Raw genomic sequence first — 16,548 nt, 5'->3', positions numbered from 1 at the left:
AAATTATGAATACCTATATGGTACACCTGTAACAAAAAATATTGTACATCAACTATACTGCAATTTCAATATTAAAAATAAAAAATATTGACCTCTCAGGAATTTCCTCATAACTGATTCCTGGTAGAGGGACCACATATTTATCTTCTTAAACCGAAGGTGCCATCATTGGTTTTAGAAAATAAGCTTAAACAGACTTCTTCAATGTGGAAGAAATAACACAGGGGTTGTATAAGAAGCACAGAATGCCAAAATGCTCAGCTGCCAACCAGGATGTCAGGAGATTACATTTAGGTCACCATGATCTGGTGATTATCCACTGTTTGATCAACAGATATTCCGCCAAGAGACGCATCTTATAAAAAAGTGGAACCAATTCACATTCCCTCCAACACCTGGGGCGCCCCCAGCTTGTCTAGAACAAGGACAACAAGAGTCACAAGATGCAGGTTCTGTTGCTGAGTCTTGTCCTTGTCCTGGTTTGTGCCGCCCAGGAAACACCAGCTGAGATAGACCCCTCAAAGGTACCCAGAATGAGCTGATCTACTAGAAGGTGCTGCTAATTATTGTGTGCGTGTGTGTGCCTGTGTGTGTCAAGATGTTCTGTGTGCACATGACAGAGACATTCTTATTTATATGTTTGACCAGATGGTACACATACCGTGGTCCACGTATCTACACGAACGCAACACAACACGCGGTCTACCTGCTCTTTGTATTTTTCTTCTATCTTGTATGTCTGTAGGTAAAACAAAGCAAAACAAAAAGGCAAACATGCCAACATTCATTTTATTAGTAGAGCCTCCAACTAATAAAAATGAATGAAAACAAAAAAAAGAAAGTTATGAACTGTCATGGCCTTTACTGGCGTTGTTTCAGCTGTTACAAAAAAACTCTGAATTCTATGCTTTCTGCTCCAACAGAAATCGTGATCTCAGGTCATGTTAATCAGCAACGTAGGACATGGAACTCCTCTTTGTGGCAGTGAGCCAGCTCAGTCACTCACTTGTGTCCGACTCTTTGCGACCCCATGGACTGCAGCATACAAGGCCTCCCTGTCCATCACCAACTCCCGGAGCTCACTGAAACTCATTTACATTGAGTCAGTGATACCATCCAACCATCTCATCCTCTATCATCCCCTTTTCCTCCTGCCTTAAACCTTTCCCAGCATCAGGGTCTTTTCTAGTGAGTCAGTTCTTAGCATCACGTGGCAGAAGCACTGGAGTTTCAGCTTCGGCATAGGTTCATCCAATGAATATTTAGGACTGATTTCCTTTAGGGTGGACTGGTTGGATCTCCTTGCAGCCCAAGGGACTCTGAAGAGTCCTCTCCAACACCACAGTTCAAAAGCATCCATTTTTCTGTGCTCAGCTTTCTTTATACTTCAACTCTGACATCTATACATGACCACTAGAAAAACCATAGCTTTGACTAGTGGCACCTCTGTTGGCAAAGAAATGTCTCTGCTTCTTAATACACTGTCTAGGCTGGTCATAACCTTCCTTTCAGGGAGCAAACATTTTTTATTACTCTTCTTTGCTTTATAAGATTCAATTCGCTTCTCTTCTGTGGTAAATGCAGAACCAAGATAGTGCTGTGTATTGGTGACATTTATGAGATTGACTGGCGTTTACGGAGACCTTCCTTGTTAGGTACAGGAGAGTGGCGCAGCATTTACGCAGCTGCAGATAACAAGGAGAAAATTGTGGAAGGGGGACCACGGAGGGGTTGCTATTGTCAGATTGAATGTATCAATGACGGCGAATACCTCTCCACTACGTTTTATGCCAAGGCAGCACAATCCTCCTCAACTGAGAACAAGACGTCTGCTGGCTTCTGACATGGGGTCAGGGCTCTAATGTGCAGTGAGAGGTGTGTATCAGGGCTGTGAAGCTGAGTGTATGAACTCTATTCCCAGAAGGGTGTCCTCAAGGCCTGGGGAGTGAACGGTGGGAAGGAATGCCTTGTCTCTTTGGTTTTCAGGGATGGCGGGAGATGCCAGTCATTCACAGAAGTGATAAAGAGACAAGAAGGAGATGCTTACATCTCAGAATGTGAGTATCTGAGTTTTTCAGATGGGTTGTCTTCCAGAAAACCATGGGATATGTTCAGATGGATAGTCTTGGTTCCATTCAACAGAACTAGATGTCTGGATGGGTGGACCATTTCCTCTACTCATTACCAGTGCAACCCTGAAAAAGCCATCTCATTTTTCAGCAATCAGTTCTGGCCCGCAACACCAGGGTGAGGTCCAAGGGTCGAATGTGGCCATTCGTGGTCTCTGAGGAAAATCCCAAAACATTGACTCCTTGTGTTCCTCGGGCATGGAAAAGTGTGCAGACTTACTTAGGATTGTAATAACTCCCTCGAATTTTTTTTTTTAATTTTACCTACACGATCAAATTTGCAATAACTAAAGAAGTTCTTTAAATATTAAAAGTTCTTCATTAGCACGTCCAGTAAGTAGAACATGATTAACTTAAAGCCCAAAAAGATGAGAAGAGCAAAAATAACAGCCCAAAAGTTTAAACCAATTTTTACATAATTGAAAGGGACTTTAACATAGATTTCTATCTCTATAGCTTAAAATAAGGATAAATAATTCTCAAATATAAATACCAACACATAATTTGAAAGGGGCATTAACAGAGATTCTATCTCTGTAGTTGAAAAATAACAGAAAATAATTCTCAAATATTAGTATCAGTACTGTAATATAATAAGTGATCAAATATCCATATATTTCACTTTCATGGAAAGAGTGTAGAAAGGAGGATTCTAATCTCTGTCTGATGAATCTTTTCTAATTTCAACTATGGACACACAGTCACAGGATCTAATCTGCAAGCACTGCAGAGTATGTATGTCCAACAATGTGCAATAGACTAATTTGTACCTCTTTTATTAGCTCTTGTACCAGGAAATAACTCTGGATTGGGCATTAAATTTATTTTACTATGATTCACTCAAATTATTAGAATTCCTTTCTAACCATGACTGCACGTCCATATTGGGTCACAAAACTCCTGAAAATGTAACAGTCAGCTCTTGTGAGCTGGCGTGAGATGGCTGAGGTCCAACACCTGTGAAAGCTGCAGTGAGAAGCTCTGCCTTGCCCACAGACTGCTCAGTCTAGAAGACTGGAAGTCTTAATTCTCTTCAGGAGAAGGGGGTGTGGAGAAAGCTTTCCTAGTTCACTAGCTAGCTTAACTGGTTCTAACAACACACTGCTAGAAATGTCAATAAGATACAATTCACCATCTGAGGGAAGGCTGATGATAACATGTGAGGAAAAAGACAGACTCAAGTGAAAAGAAAAGAAGTTAATCATATTGAGGCTTGATTTTTTTCTTTTTCTGTCACAGTCTCAAGTGCAAATGTTTTTCAACTGATTCACGTATCAGATAACATGCTGGTAACTTATATTGAAAATGATGATGGAGAGAAGCTCACAAAAATTACTGAAGGTGTTGGTATGTACTGTAGTTTATCCAATACATAGTAGATGTGTTCATATGATTACTATTTTTATAGTAATGTGAGAAGTACACAGATACCTTATATTATGGCTTTGATGCTGCTCAAGACAGGAAGGAACCCACCTGCAATGTAGGACACTTGGATTCTATCCCTGGGTCAAGAAACCCCCAGAGGAGAGCATGGGAATACACTGCAGTATTCTTGCCTGGAGAATCCCACGGGCAGAGAAGCCTGGCAGACAAGCGTCCACGGGATCAGAAAGAGTCAGATAGGACGGAGCAACTAACCACAGCACCTCATATGAAGAACCCTGGAACAGATGTGTGTTCACATGGAGAATTCAGACTTCACGTGACATGAATCAAGGATATAGAAAGTCTGTCTGCTAGAAAAATGAGGAAATGTATCTACTGAGAATTCCATCAGGTGGCATTTTTAAACATGAGGTACACTTGTCCCAGATTTCAAATGAAATATTCCAGGAAACTCCATGAGTTTCTTGCCAAGTAACACAACAGAGTTGCCAGGTCCTGAGGCCAAAGTGAACCAAGGTTTAAATCTGAGTTTAGCAGACTCAGGTCCTGGCCACGGCTGCATTCATCTCTACAACAAACGCTTTCTTCTTCGTCACAATATTTAAAATACTGCCTGAACCTGAACACAAAGCTCTGCAAGCATCTCTCGATGATACTGAATCCTGCAGAGGAAGTGTGGCCAGGCATGTCAATCATTCTGCCATCCGCCCAATCCCCTGGGTTCTCTGACATCCCTTTATCCTTTGTGGTATTATACGGGCATTGGAGGTGGATGGCTGTTCTGTCTCATATTTGAGGATGACAAAGCCTGAATGAAACCCTGAGTAGTGTGTGTGTGATGTTGTTACCAAAAGTGGGTTCCTGCTGCCCGCCTTTCAAAAGCCAACTAAGAGCCCAGTTTCCTAGGAAGCAATGTCTGCTTTCATTCATATGCCGATGACAAGTGGGGAGAGTGGGCTTCGGTCCAAAGGCTGACTACCCCACCCCACAACTGGCAACCAGTGGGGCAAGGGCTTTTATAGACAGAGGGAGGGGGCTCCTTGCAAAAACAGCAGTCAGCCTCGACAGTCATTTTGAAATCGGTCATGAGCGGTTGACCAGCGTTATCTGGATGTAGTCAGGACAGTTAGTCTTCAGTTCCAGGGTCGCTATCTTTCCGTGCCCTGGACGTCAGTTCTCTAAATGCTGGCAGCTTCTGTCACGGCTGCAGTCTGGTCATCATGCAGTAAACTTGTCCACTGGGTGGGGGTCTCAGTGTGCATAAAACCGCTCACAGGCTATGACCCAGAATAATGTCTATTGCCCTCGGGGAGGGACTGCAGGCCCCTGTCTTTGCTTCATGACTGCATTACTATTATTTCATCTCCTCTGTCTGTTTCCCTTTGCTATCCGACATTCTCCATTCTCCGATTCAACTTACTCTTTGACTGAAACCTTTCACAGACAAAAAGGCAGGCTGAAAATATCAGGGGTGGGGCAAGGAACATAAGGCCCTGCACTGTCTCACACTGTCTCAATGGGGTCAGTGTGCTTCTGAAAATTCCAGATCATTCCCCACCCATTCATTTCATGAGGGCTCATGCAAAACCCCAGGGATGGAATTCTAGGATGTAAGCAAAGTGAACAGGAAGAGTTATAGTGTTGGGAGGAATTCTGAGTCTCAGACTTGCTATGAACTTCTTCAATGTACCAAGAAGGGTTGCATCTCACGGGGGCATGCTTAAACTCACAGGTGAATGTTGTGTAGCTCACTCAGTACTTGTGAGAACAGGAATGTGGTAACTTGTTAGCTATGTGGACGCTACCCCATGGAAAAGTCTGAAGACCTATGTGCACACTCAGGCAGGTCTGTGGAAAACTACCTGGAGAGCAGGGTTTAGGTGATGGTGGAGGGCAGTGGTGTTGGTGAGTCTTACTAGACACTACCGGTATCAGCTAGGTGACACTCTGTAGAGGATTCTAAAGCTAAACTCTTCTGCCCTGTTTGCTATGAAATCCAGGCAGAGGAGACAGCAGAAGAACTTCAGAAGTATCAGGAACTGAACACTGAAAGGGGGATTCCAAATGAAAATACTGAAAATGTCATCGAAACAGGTAAAGCCCCAGAGGACAACAGGTATCCGAAATGAAAACACATCACAAGGACATTAATATCAAACTTCCCTTTCGCAGAGACATCTGTTATAAAAGCTGCTTTGAAATAATCCCTTGAAATAGAGGCATGTCAATGGTCATCTTTCCCCTTATTCATTCTCTCTCACAGACAACTGTTCTCCTTAAGAACAGAGAACATCAGTTGGGTGAGTACACGTGTGACAGATGACAAGGCTGAGCTTCTCTTTGGTAGCCTTTGGTAACACTTTGGGGAAGGGTTTTTTTTAACTGCTTTAAGAATGGGACACATACAGAATGTCATATTACCCAGTCACGAAAAAGAATGAAATAATGCCACTTGCAGCAACATGAATGGACCTAGAGGTGACCTTACTGAGAGAAGACAGTCAGAAAGAGAAGGGCAAATATATGCTAAGACTTCCATGTGGAGTCCAAAGTGTGATGCAAATGAACCATTCATAAAACAGAAACAGACTCTCAAACATAGACTAAATTAATGGCTACCAAAGGGGAAGCAGGCAAAGGGTAAATTAGGATGACCAGATACACACTAAAATATATAAAATCAACCCAGAAAGATCCACTGGATAGCACAGAGAACTCTACTCAATGTCTTGTAATAACTTAGAAGAAGAATCCATAAACAGGTATACATTTACCTACATATATATAAATGAGGGCTCCAAAGTGACTCAGAGGTCGAGAATCTGCCTGCCAAGGCAGGAAACACAGGAGAGGAGGGTTCTATCCTGGGTCAGGAAGATCCCTTGGAGTAGGAAATGGAAACCCCATCCAGTATTCCTGCCTGGAAAATCCAATGAACAGAAGAGTCTGGCAAGATATAGTCCACAGGACACAAAGTTTGGGACACACCTTAGTGACTCAGCAACAACAAATGTATAAATGAATCACCTTCCTCTATACCTGAAACTAATAAAACATTGCACATCAACTACACGTCAATAAGTCAATTTTAAAAAATAATAGGATGACAAAACGTTTCACATTGCCACATGTCAAAAGCTCAGACTTCCTTAAGTCTTTGGATTCAATATCTAAAGACTGACATGGTCTAGACTCCACAGAAAGATGCTTTGAGGACAAAGGAGGAGACTGTGTGAAGCCCTGAGCTGTGAGTTATGATCGCTAGGGAATCACACTGTGAATGAAGGACCCTGCAGCCACAGCCCATTCATGATGATAAATGAGACTTCAGAAGAGACACAGATGTACAGAACAGACTTTTGGACTCTGTGGGAGAAGGCGAGGGTGGGATGTTTCGAAAGAAACAGCATGTATATTATCTATAGTGAAACAGATCACCAGCCCAGGTGGGATGCATGAGACAAGTGCTCGGGCCTGGTGCACTGGGAAGACCCAGAGGGATCGGGTGGAGAGGGAGGTGGGAGGGGGGATCAGGATGGGGAATGCATGTAACTCCATGGCTGATTCATGTCAATGTATGACAAAACCCACTGCAATGTTGTAAAGTAATTAGCCTCCAACTAATAAAAATAAATGAAAAAAAAAAAAAAAGAGAGAGAGACTTCAGAAGATGTAAGTGGCACGTTTCACATAGATTATAATCTCCTACATTTCAGAGCTGTGAATACGTACCTTAGTACCTGCCAACGTAAGACCAGATACCGGACTGCTCACAACTAATTTCACCAGGTGGTAACTCCATGCAACCCCACAGGGGCAAGCACACAGAGATGAACTTCAGTGAAATAAATCTTGTAGGAAAATTTCTCCACTGTTTCCACCAAAAACCGCTTTTCTAATTTCTCCTCTGGGAAATGTCATGTTAATCCTAGTCAGCTCAACAACGCTTTACTCTCCTTTCAGGCTTAAAGAAAAGAATCATGTAAGAATGCAAGCAGCATTGAAGCATACATATGTGTCCCAATCATACGTATGAGGATAATAGATCTTTTCCTTGAAATTATCATCCCTTCTCTCCCAGGAAATCACGACCCAGAACCCATGGTTTTCCAACTATGACTGTCCTCTGTTCTTCCTGATGTTACTGGATTCCTAAACTGATCAATAAATTCATTAATGCATATATGTGTAGTGAACAAAGCTTCTACAGGCAAGTGCACAAAACAGGTCAATTCAGCTATGAAGAAAATTGAGTGTACAAAGGAGGAGGACATAATGCTGTTTAGGGCGCATGGTGTGAATCCAGCAAGTGTGTTCATGAGAAGAGAGAATAAACCACAGATGCTAGTTGCATATGGTGGCATAATGTTCCTGTCAGATGTCATGGGAGAGGTGGAATTGGTTTCGTCAGACAACCTCAGAGAGAATCCGAGGTGTCCAGTGTAACACTTGAAAACTCAAGTGTGGGGTTAAGCAGCGTTCACCTGCTGCAGGAGACACAAGAATGAACCTTTGATCCCCGGGCCGAGAAGACACCGCAGAGGGGTAAACAGAAACCCACTGCAGGATTCCTGCCTGGGGGACCCCAGAGACACAGGGGCCTGGTGGGCGATAGCCCATGGGGTCGCAAGAGTCAGACACAATTTATCAACTGAGCTCACCCACACACACAACGAGAGTGAGCAGCATTCACCAAAGAAGGAGGCCTGATGGTGTTCACAAAGCACGGCGTCTGTGGTGTCCGACCAGGGGCGGCCGCTCTGCAGCTGAGACCCCGGAAGCAGAGACGTGGGTGCTGATGCACTGCAGGTGCAGAGTTACCTAAAGCTCTGCAGAGAAGTCCCTCATCAGACAGTTTTCAAAGTAATAGTCACTGACTGGCGCTAACTGATGGGAAGAAAGGAGCATCGTGGGTACCAAATAGATCATGCACCTGGACGAGACAAGAGACCAGGCAAAATGTTTAAGAGAGATGGGAGAGATGAGGCAGTCCTAGCCACTCAGGGAACCTTCGGTAAGCTCCTGAGCTTACTCCTTAGAAGGAAAGCTATGACCAACCTAGAGAGCATATTCAAAAGCAGAGACATTACTTTGCCAACAAAGGTCCATCTAGTCAAGGCTATGGTTTTCCCAGTGGTCATGTATGGATGTGAGAGTTGAACTGTGAAGAAAGCTGAGCGCAGAAGAATTGATGCTTTTGAACTGTGGTGCTGGAGAAGACTCTTGAGAGTCCCTTGGACTGCAAGGAGATCCAACCAGTCCATCCTAAAGGAGATCAGTCCTGAGTGTTCATTGGAAGGACTGATGCTGAAGCTGAAACTCCAGTACTTTGGCCACCTTGTGGAGAGTTGATTCATTGGAAAAGACCCTGATGCTGGGGAAGATTGAGGGCAGGAGGAGAAGGAGGACGACAGAGGATGAGATGCTTGGATGGCATCACCGACTCAATGGACATGGGTTTGAGTGGACTCCAGGAGTTGGTGATGGACAGGGATGCCTGGCGTGCTCCGGTTCATGGGATCGCAAAGAGTCAGACACGACTGAGTGAATGAACTGAACTGAACTTAGGATGAAGAAGGCTTGGGTGCACCTGAAATGCTGCAGGAGTAACAGAAAAGACAGGATAGGGCACTGGTCATGTATCCTGCCAGGACTCACTGTAAGCTGGATGTGCTTTGAATGTTTGTAACAACCACATCATGGTCTCCAAGGTCAATATATTTGTCTCCATTAACTCGAGTTGTTGACAGAAAATGGAACTGTAGCAGTTGATGAGTAAGCTATTCCTGCTTCATGGACCACTGCTTGTGTGGTGAAGGGGTTGGCATAACTCAATGAGGCTATGAGCTTTTTCGTGTAGGGTCACCCAAAACAGACATGTCATAGCGAAGACTTCTGACAGAACGTGATCCACTGCAGGAGGGAGTGGCAGACCACTCCAATATTCTCGCTGTGAGAACCCCATGAGCTGTAAGAAAAGGCAAACAGATATGACACAGAAAGATGAGTCCCCCAGGTTGGAAGGTGTCCAGTATTGTTGCTGGGGAAGCGTGGAGGACAACTCAAAATAGCCCTGGAAAGAATGAAGCTAGGCTCACTGAGGTCTCACCCAAGGAAGCTGCCTAAAACAAGAAGCCAATCAGAGAAACAATCACACTGACTTTCGGGTCCAGTGGTTCAGTCCACCAGCCAATGCAGGGGACACAGAGACTGAATCCCTGATCCAGAAAGATTCCACGTGCCACACAGCAAACAAGCCCATGTGCTACACCAACTGAGCTTGTGATCTGGAACCCCAACTGGAAAACCATCACCATGAGAAGGCCTCCAACCGCAAGTCGAATAAAGCAGAACACAGCAACAAACACCCACTGTGTGTTTTAAAATAAAAAAAAAATACATCAAACTGAGAAGAAGTTATAAGAAGTGTGAGCACTGTGACACGCCACAAAACAGTTTCAAAAATTCTAACAGAAACATCTTCAGTTTGAGTCATGAAAGCAACATTAGAAACCAGGCAGGAAATATGAACCGTTAAAAAAATGTTTTACCTGAAATATTTTCAAGTATCTTCATCCAGTTAAAAATATACATCAAATCCTGGGGAAGACAGATCTATGACAAGTGCGTTGAGTTTAATCAGTGTTGACATAGGAACTCTTAGAATTTTTCAGAGTATTCAGATGCAGTAAGGCAGAGACAAAGAAAAAAGGTCACTGGTGATTTACATTAGTTTACACAAGTAAACTAACACATCTGTCTCCACATACATAACCCCGTGTGTGGATGTGTGTCTGTGCGTCTATGAGACAAAAACACATAAAAATTCTACTCCAAGTGACTGACCAGGTATTTGTGCAATACTATTAGTCATAGTCACCATGCTGTTCGTTACATCTTTCTTTAAATCACATGACCTCCTTAGGTAATGATAGCTAGACAGGAAAACACACACACAAAAAAACAGTAGTACTTAATTAAAGCCTTATGTTTGAAACATAAGTATCTGCTTATTTTGAGAACTCTGCAGCCAGCATTTATTCAAGAATTATTTGTTTTGGCTCCAAAACATAGCAAAACTGATGTCTTGCTCTTTCAGACACCCTTGGTGAAATGAAATACACACTACTCTGGCTTCCCTTGTGCCTCAGCTGGTAAAGAATCTGCTTGCAATGCCTGGAGACCTTGGTTTGGGAAGATCCCCTGGAGAAGGGAACAGCTACCCACTCTAGTATTCTGGCCTAGAGAAATTCCATGGACTGTATAGTCCATGGGGTCGCAAAGGGTTGGACATGACTGAATGACTTTCACTTTCAATGATCCATAAATGGATGAGAAATTCTATTTCCACAAGCTTGTGAACCATGAATGCTTTGCTTTTGACACAAAGTTGTTGAAGGCCACCCATGTGATCTTCATGTTCCAACTTTCTTTAACACTGTCCCAAAAAATGAGGCAAGAATGGGGAAACACAAACCAAAACACAAACAAATCTGCTCATGGGGAAGCGACAGGAATACACAGACAAAGAGATTTTGGAAACAGTTAAAAGGAAATTCAGAAAAAAACAGTAATCTTATAGAGATAACTATTGGAGAAATTTGGAGAAGGAAATGGCAACCCACTCTAGTACTCCTGCCTAAAGAAACCCGTGGACAGAGGAGCCTGGTGGGCTGCTGTTCATAGGGTCACACAGAATCAGACACAACTAAAGTGACTTAGCATGCATGCATGCATTGGAGAAATTGGAAATGCACATGCAAAAATACACATATATGCATATATAAGAGCTTCAATCCTTTCATTGGTCCATGTTTGACAATTTACACAGAGACTCATAGATCTACATTTAAGACCAAAAGCAAGAAAGACTCTAGAGGTGGATAATCTGTGACCAAAGATTAGGTGGTTGCTGATTAGAATAAACACCAACCAGTATCCCACATGGGGAACAGAACGTGAATAACCAAGCCTCAATCAAAATATTTACATCTTTGAGGGACAAGCTTAAGGCAACACAAGACAAGCCAGTGACAGGGGAAAACTATTGGCATATCTCTGTCTGAAAAGAGACTCATATGCAGAATGTGTTGAAAAACGTACTAACGTCACTGAAAACAAACAGATAGTTCACTCAGTGATGAACAAACGACTTGCAGAGACACTTAACAGAGAAAATTGACAGACGGCAATTCCACCTCTTTATCCATTCAGGAAATGCAAAGTACCACCGGAACTGGATACAATCACACATTATTATAATAACGAAATGAAAACAACTGACTATACTGAATACCGGGAAGGACAGACCACTGGAAATTTTCATCTCCTGTTGGCAGAAATTGAAAATCAGAAGGCGCTGAGATCTAGCAGTTCCACCTAAGTCTCTACCCATGAGATGAGATGGCTCAGTTCCTGACAAAGACCTGTCTATGAACATGCATCCATCAACATTGGAACGGATAAACATGGGACATGTCCTGATGATCCTATGCAGGGGCAATGGGAACAGGGTCTAAAAACATATATAAAAACATAAATAAATGTGTTTATTCAAACGACTATGTTGAGGGAAAGAAGTCAGAAACACACACACGAGGAATGGAATAAGAGGTACAAAATACTATGTATAAAATAAATAATGGACAAAGATTATTTGAAAAATAAAAATTGTACAACATAGGGAATAAAAAAGCCAATATTTTTATCACTTCAAAAATAGAAATAAAAGTATGAATACCTATATGTTACACCTGTAACAAAAAATACTGTACATCAACTATACTGCAATTTCAGTATTAAAAAAATAGAGACTCCTCGGAGGAATTCCCTGATAACTGGTTCCTGGTAGAGGCACCACATGTTTATCTTCTTCAACAGAACAGTGCCATCATTAGTATTAGAAAATCAGCTTAAAGCGACCTCTTCAATGTGGAAGGGATAACACAGCAGTTGTTCAAGAAGCACAGAATGCCAAAATGCTCAGCTGCCAACCAGGATGTCAGAAGATTGCATCTATGTTACCTACGTCTTGTGACTAAACACTGTTAGGTCATTATACACTCTGCCAAGAGATGGGTCCAATAAAAAGTGCCACTAATGCACATTCTCTCCATTAACTGAGACGCCCTCAGATTCTCTAGAAGGAGGATGACAAGCGTCAGAAGTTGAAGCTTCTGTTGCTGAGTCTGGCCCTTGTCCTGGTTTGTGCTGCCCAGGAAACTCCAGCTGAGACAGACCCCTCACAGGTACCCAGAATGAGCTGATCTGCTCGAAGGCCTTGCTTGTTTGAGTGTGTGAGTGTGTGTTTGCGTGTGCGTGTCTGTGAGGTTGTGTGTGCATGTGACGCAGATATTCTTGTTTATATGTATGACCAGATTGTATACATACCTTCCTCCACGTATCTACATGAGCATAATACAACCCTCTGTGTATCTGCTTTCTTTTTTTTTTAATCTTATTTGCCTGTATGTAAAAAAAAAAAAAAAAAAAGTGCTATCATTCAGAAAGTTATGAACTGTGACAGTCTTTACTGTCATCGTTTTACTTATTTCAAATAACTCTGAATTCTCTGCTAAAAATCTCTGAATTTGATTTCTGCTCCAATAAGAAAGATGATTTCATGTCCTGTTATTCAGCAAGGTAGGGGGTAGAACTCCTCTTTGCTTAATATGATTCAATTTACATCTCTTCTGTGGTAAATGCAGAAGCATAGATACTGCTGTATATTGGTGACTAACCAGAAAGGAGACTGACTGATGTTTATGAAGAACTTCCTTCTTAGGTTCCAGGATGCTGGCGCGCAATTTATATACTGTGGATAACAAGGAGAGGATTGTGGACAGGGGCCCACTGAGCTGTTACTATCATCAGGTTGAATGCAAAAACGACTGCAAACACCTCTCCCTTACATTTTATGTCAAGTAAGCACAATCATCCCCAACTGAGAACAAGGAGTCTGTTGACTTCTGACATGGGGTCCAGTCTCCAATGAGCAGTGAAAGGTGTAAGTCAGAGCTGTGAAGCTGAGCGGGCAAACTCTAGTGACGTAACGGTGTCCTCAGGTCCTGGGAGTGAATAGTGAGGAAGTAATGTCTTGTCTGATTGCTCTTCAGGATTGATGGGAGACGCCAGTTTTTCTCGGGAGAGCTAAAGAGACAAGGAGGAGACATTTACATCATAGAAGGTGAGTATTCCAGCTTTTCTGACGGGTTGTCTTACCCAAACCATGGAACGTGTTCAGACTGATTGTCTCCGTTTCACCAAAAACAGCTAGATGTCTGGACTGGTGAACCGTTTCCTCTACTCATTACCAATGCAACCTTGGAAAAGCCATTAAGTTTTCAGCAATCAATTCTGTCCCACAACACCAGGATGAGGTCCAAGGCTGGAATGTGGCCGTTGGTGGTCTCTGAGAAAAAGCCCCAGAACACCGACTCCTCATGTTCCTCAGGCATGGAGAAGTGTGATAACCTACATAAGATAATAACGACTCTTTCACAATTTTTGCTTTTATTTGACCTACATGATGAATTTTGCCTTAACTAAAGAAATTCTTTAAGTATTAAAAGTTCTTCATTAGCAAGTTTACTAAGTAGAACATAATTAACTTAAAGCCCAAAAATGACAACCGCTAAACCAAGAGTGAAAATTTCAAACTAATTTTTACATAATTTGAAAGGGACTTTAGCGTAGACTTCTATCTCTATAGCTTAAAATAAGGAGAAATAATTCTCAAATATGAATATCAATACATAATTGAAAGGGGAATTAACATAGATTTCTATCTGTAATTAAAACAACAGGAAATAAATCTCAAATATTAATATCAATGCTGTAACATTCTATTCAGTGATCAAATGTCCATGTTTCATTATGATGGAAAAAATGTACAATAGAGCACTCTGATCTTGGTCTGATGCATTTATTTTATTTTCCACTGTGGAACACAGACACAGGAACCAATCTGCAATCATTTCAGTGTTTATGTCTGACATGTTGCAATAGACTAATTTTTACCTCTTTTATTAGCTCTTCTACTACAAAGTAACTCTGGATGATGTACTAACTTTGCTTTAAATAAGATTCATTTAAATTTTTTCAATTCCTTGGTAACCATGGCTGTGCTGGCAAACTGGGTCACAAAATTCCTGGATGTTTAATAGTCAGCTCCTTTGAGCTCAGACGAGAACGTTGAGGTTCAATCCTACTGCAGTCGCAATGAGCAATTTTGCTATCGTTCACAGACTGCCCAGTCTAGAAGACTGGACGTCTTAATTCTCTCTAGGAGAAGGGGGTGTGGAGAGAGCTTTTCTAGTTCACTAAATGTCTTAACCAGTTTTAACAGCACATCACTAGAAATCTCAGTGAGATAGACTCTACCATCTGAGCGAAGGCTGATGACTGCATGTGAAGAATAAGACACTCTCAAATGAAAAGAAGTTAATCATATTGAGGTTTGATTTCTTTTTTTCCTTCTGTTACAGATGTGGATACAAATCTTTTCCAACTGATTCATATACCAGACAATATGCTGGTAACTTATTTTGAAAACGATGATGGACAGAAGATTCCAAAAATAACTGAAGGTGTTTTACAGGTACTGTAGCTTACCCAGTACATGGTTCTGTACCCAGTTCATGTGATCAGTATCATTACAGAAAGGAGGGAGGAATGCACATAACTTATATTAGGGCTTGACTGCTGGCTCAGATGGGAAAGAAGCCACTTGCAATGCGGGAGCCCTGGGTTGGGAAGATCCCCTGGAGGAGGGCAGGGGAACCCCCACCAGTATTCTTGCCTCAAATCCCCATGGACAGAGGAGCCTGGTGGGCCACAGTCCATGGGGTCGCAGAGAGTTGGACACGACTGAGCGACTAAGCAGAGAACTTTTTTATAGCACACTGAACAGGTGTGTGTTCACAAGGAGAGGTCAGATTTCATGTGACATGATTCAGGGATACAGTTTGTCTGCTAGAAAAATGAGGCCATGTATCCACTGGGGATTCCATCAGATGGCTCTTTCAAAAGTGAGATACACTTATCCCCGATTTCAAATGGAATACTCCAAGATGTTCCATGAGTTTCTCACCAAGTATCACACAGCGGAGTTTCCAGGTCCTGAAATCCAAAAAGAACTGAGGTTTAAATCTTGAGTTTAGAAAACTCAAGTGTCCGGGCCATGACTGCATTCATCTCCACCACAGATGCTTTCTTCTTTGTCATGATCTTGAAAGTACTGCCTGAACCTGAACCCAATGCTCCGCAAATACCACTGGATCACACTGAAGACTGAAGAGGCAGTGTGTTCTGGGATGCCAGTCATTCTGCCATCCGGCCAATCCCCTGTGTTCACTGACATGTCCCTTTATCTGTTCTGATGTTATACCCTCATTGGAGATGGGTGGGTGTCATGTCTGGTCTTTGAGGATGACAAGCGTTGAGTTTTTCCCTCTGTAGCATGTGTGATGTTGTTATTAAAAGTGGGTTCCTACTGCCCACCCTTCAAAAGCCAAGTAAGAGGCCAGCTTCATCGAAAGGAAACTCTGCCTTTGTTCAAGTGCCCACAACTGGGAGGAGGGGGGACTTCGGTCCAAAGGCAGACTGCCCCACCCCACAACTGACTCTCAGGGAGATAGAGCTCTACAGACAGACAGAGGGGGCTCCCTGCAGAAGCAACAGACTCAACTCCGACAGTCACGCTGGAGTTGGTCGCTGGTCTGACAGGCCTCATCATGATCGGTTTAGGCACAGTTAATCGACAGTGGCAGGGCCACGATAATCCCATCTCCTTGACGTCAATTCTCTGAACCGTGGCGGCTTCTGTCATGGCCACAGTCTGGTCATCCTGTAGTTGACCTGTCCACCAGGTGAGGGTTTCAGTGTCTGTGAGACGGGATATGACCCAGAATAGTATCTACTGCTCTTGGGGAGGAAAGAGAGGTTCTTGTCTTTGCTTCATGAATACATTACCATTTGGTCTCCTTTGACGGTTTTCCTTGCTTTCCCATGTTCTCATTATTGACTAAAC

At 42.7% G+C, this 16,548-nt stretch overlaps 1 long non-coding RNA gene and 1 pseudogene across 1 annotated transcript; both read left to right on the top strand.

Annotated features, from left to right (window-relative positions):
• Positions 1-2,088: 2,088 nt before the first annotated feature.
• On the top strand, positions 2,089-7,054 carry LOC139033868 (uncharacterized). Its single transcript, XR_011486360.1, has 3 exons — positions 2,089-4,205; positions 5,523-5,612; positions 5,691-7,054. It is a non-coding gene; the product is annotated as an uncharacterized lncRNA (long non-coding RNA).
• Positions 7,055-8,445: 1,391 nt separating this feature from the next.
• On the top strand, positions 8,446-16,502 carry LOC139033871 (allergen Bos d 2-like; annotated as a pseudogene).
• Positions 16,503-16,548: the final 46 nt, after the last annotated feature.

This window comes from Odocoileus virginianus, unplaced genomic scaffold (assembly GCF_023699985.2).
Source record: "Odocoileus virginianus isolate 20LAN1187 ecotype Illinois unplaced genomic scaffold, Ovbor_1.2 Unplaced_Contig_6, whole genome shotgun sequence".
NCBI classification, from domain to species: Eukaryota; Metazoa; Chordata; class Mammalia; order Artiodactyla; family Cervidae; genus Odocoileus; species Odocoileus virginianus.
The sequence above is the reverse complement of the archived record's forward strand: the minus strand, read 5'-3'. Positions and strand labels throughout refer to the sequence as shown.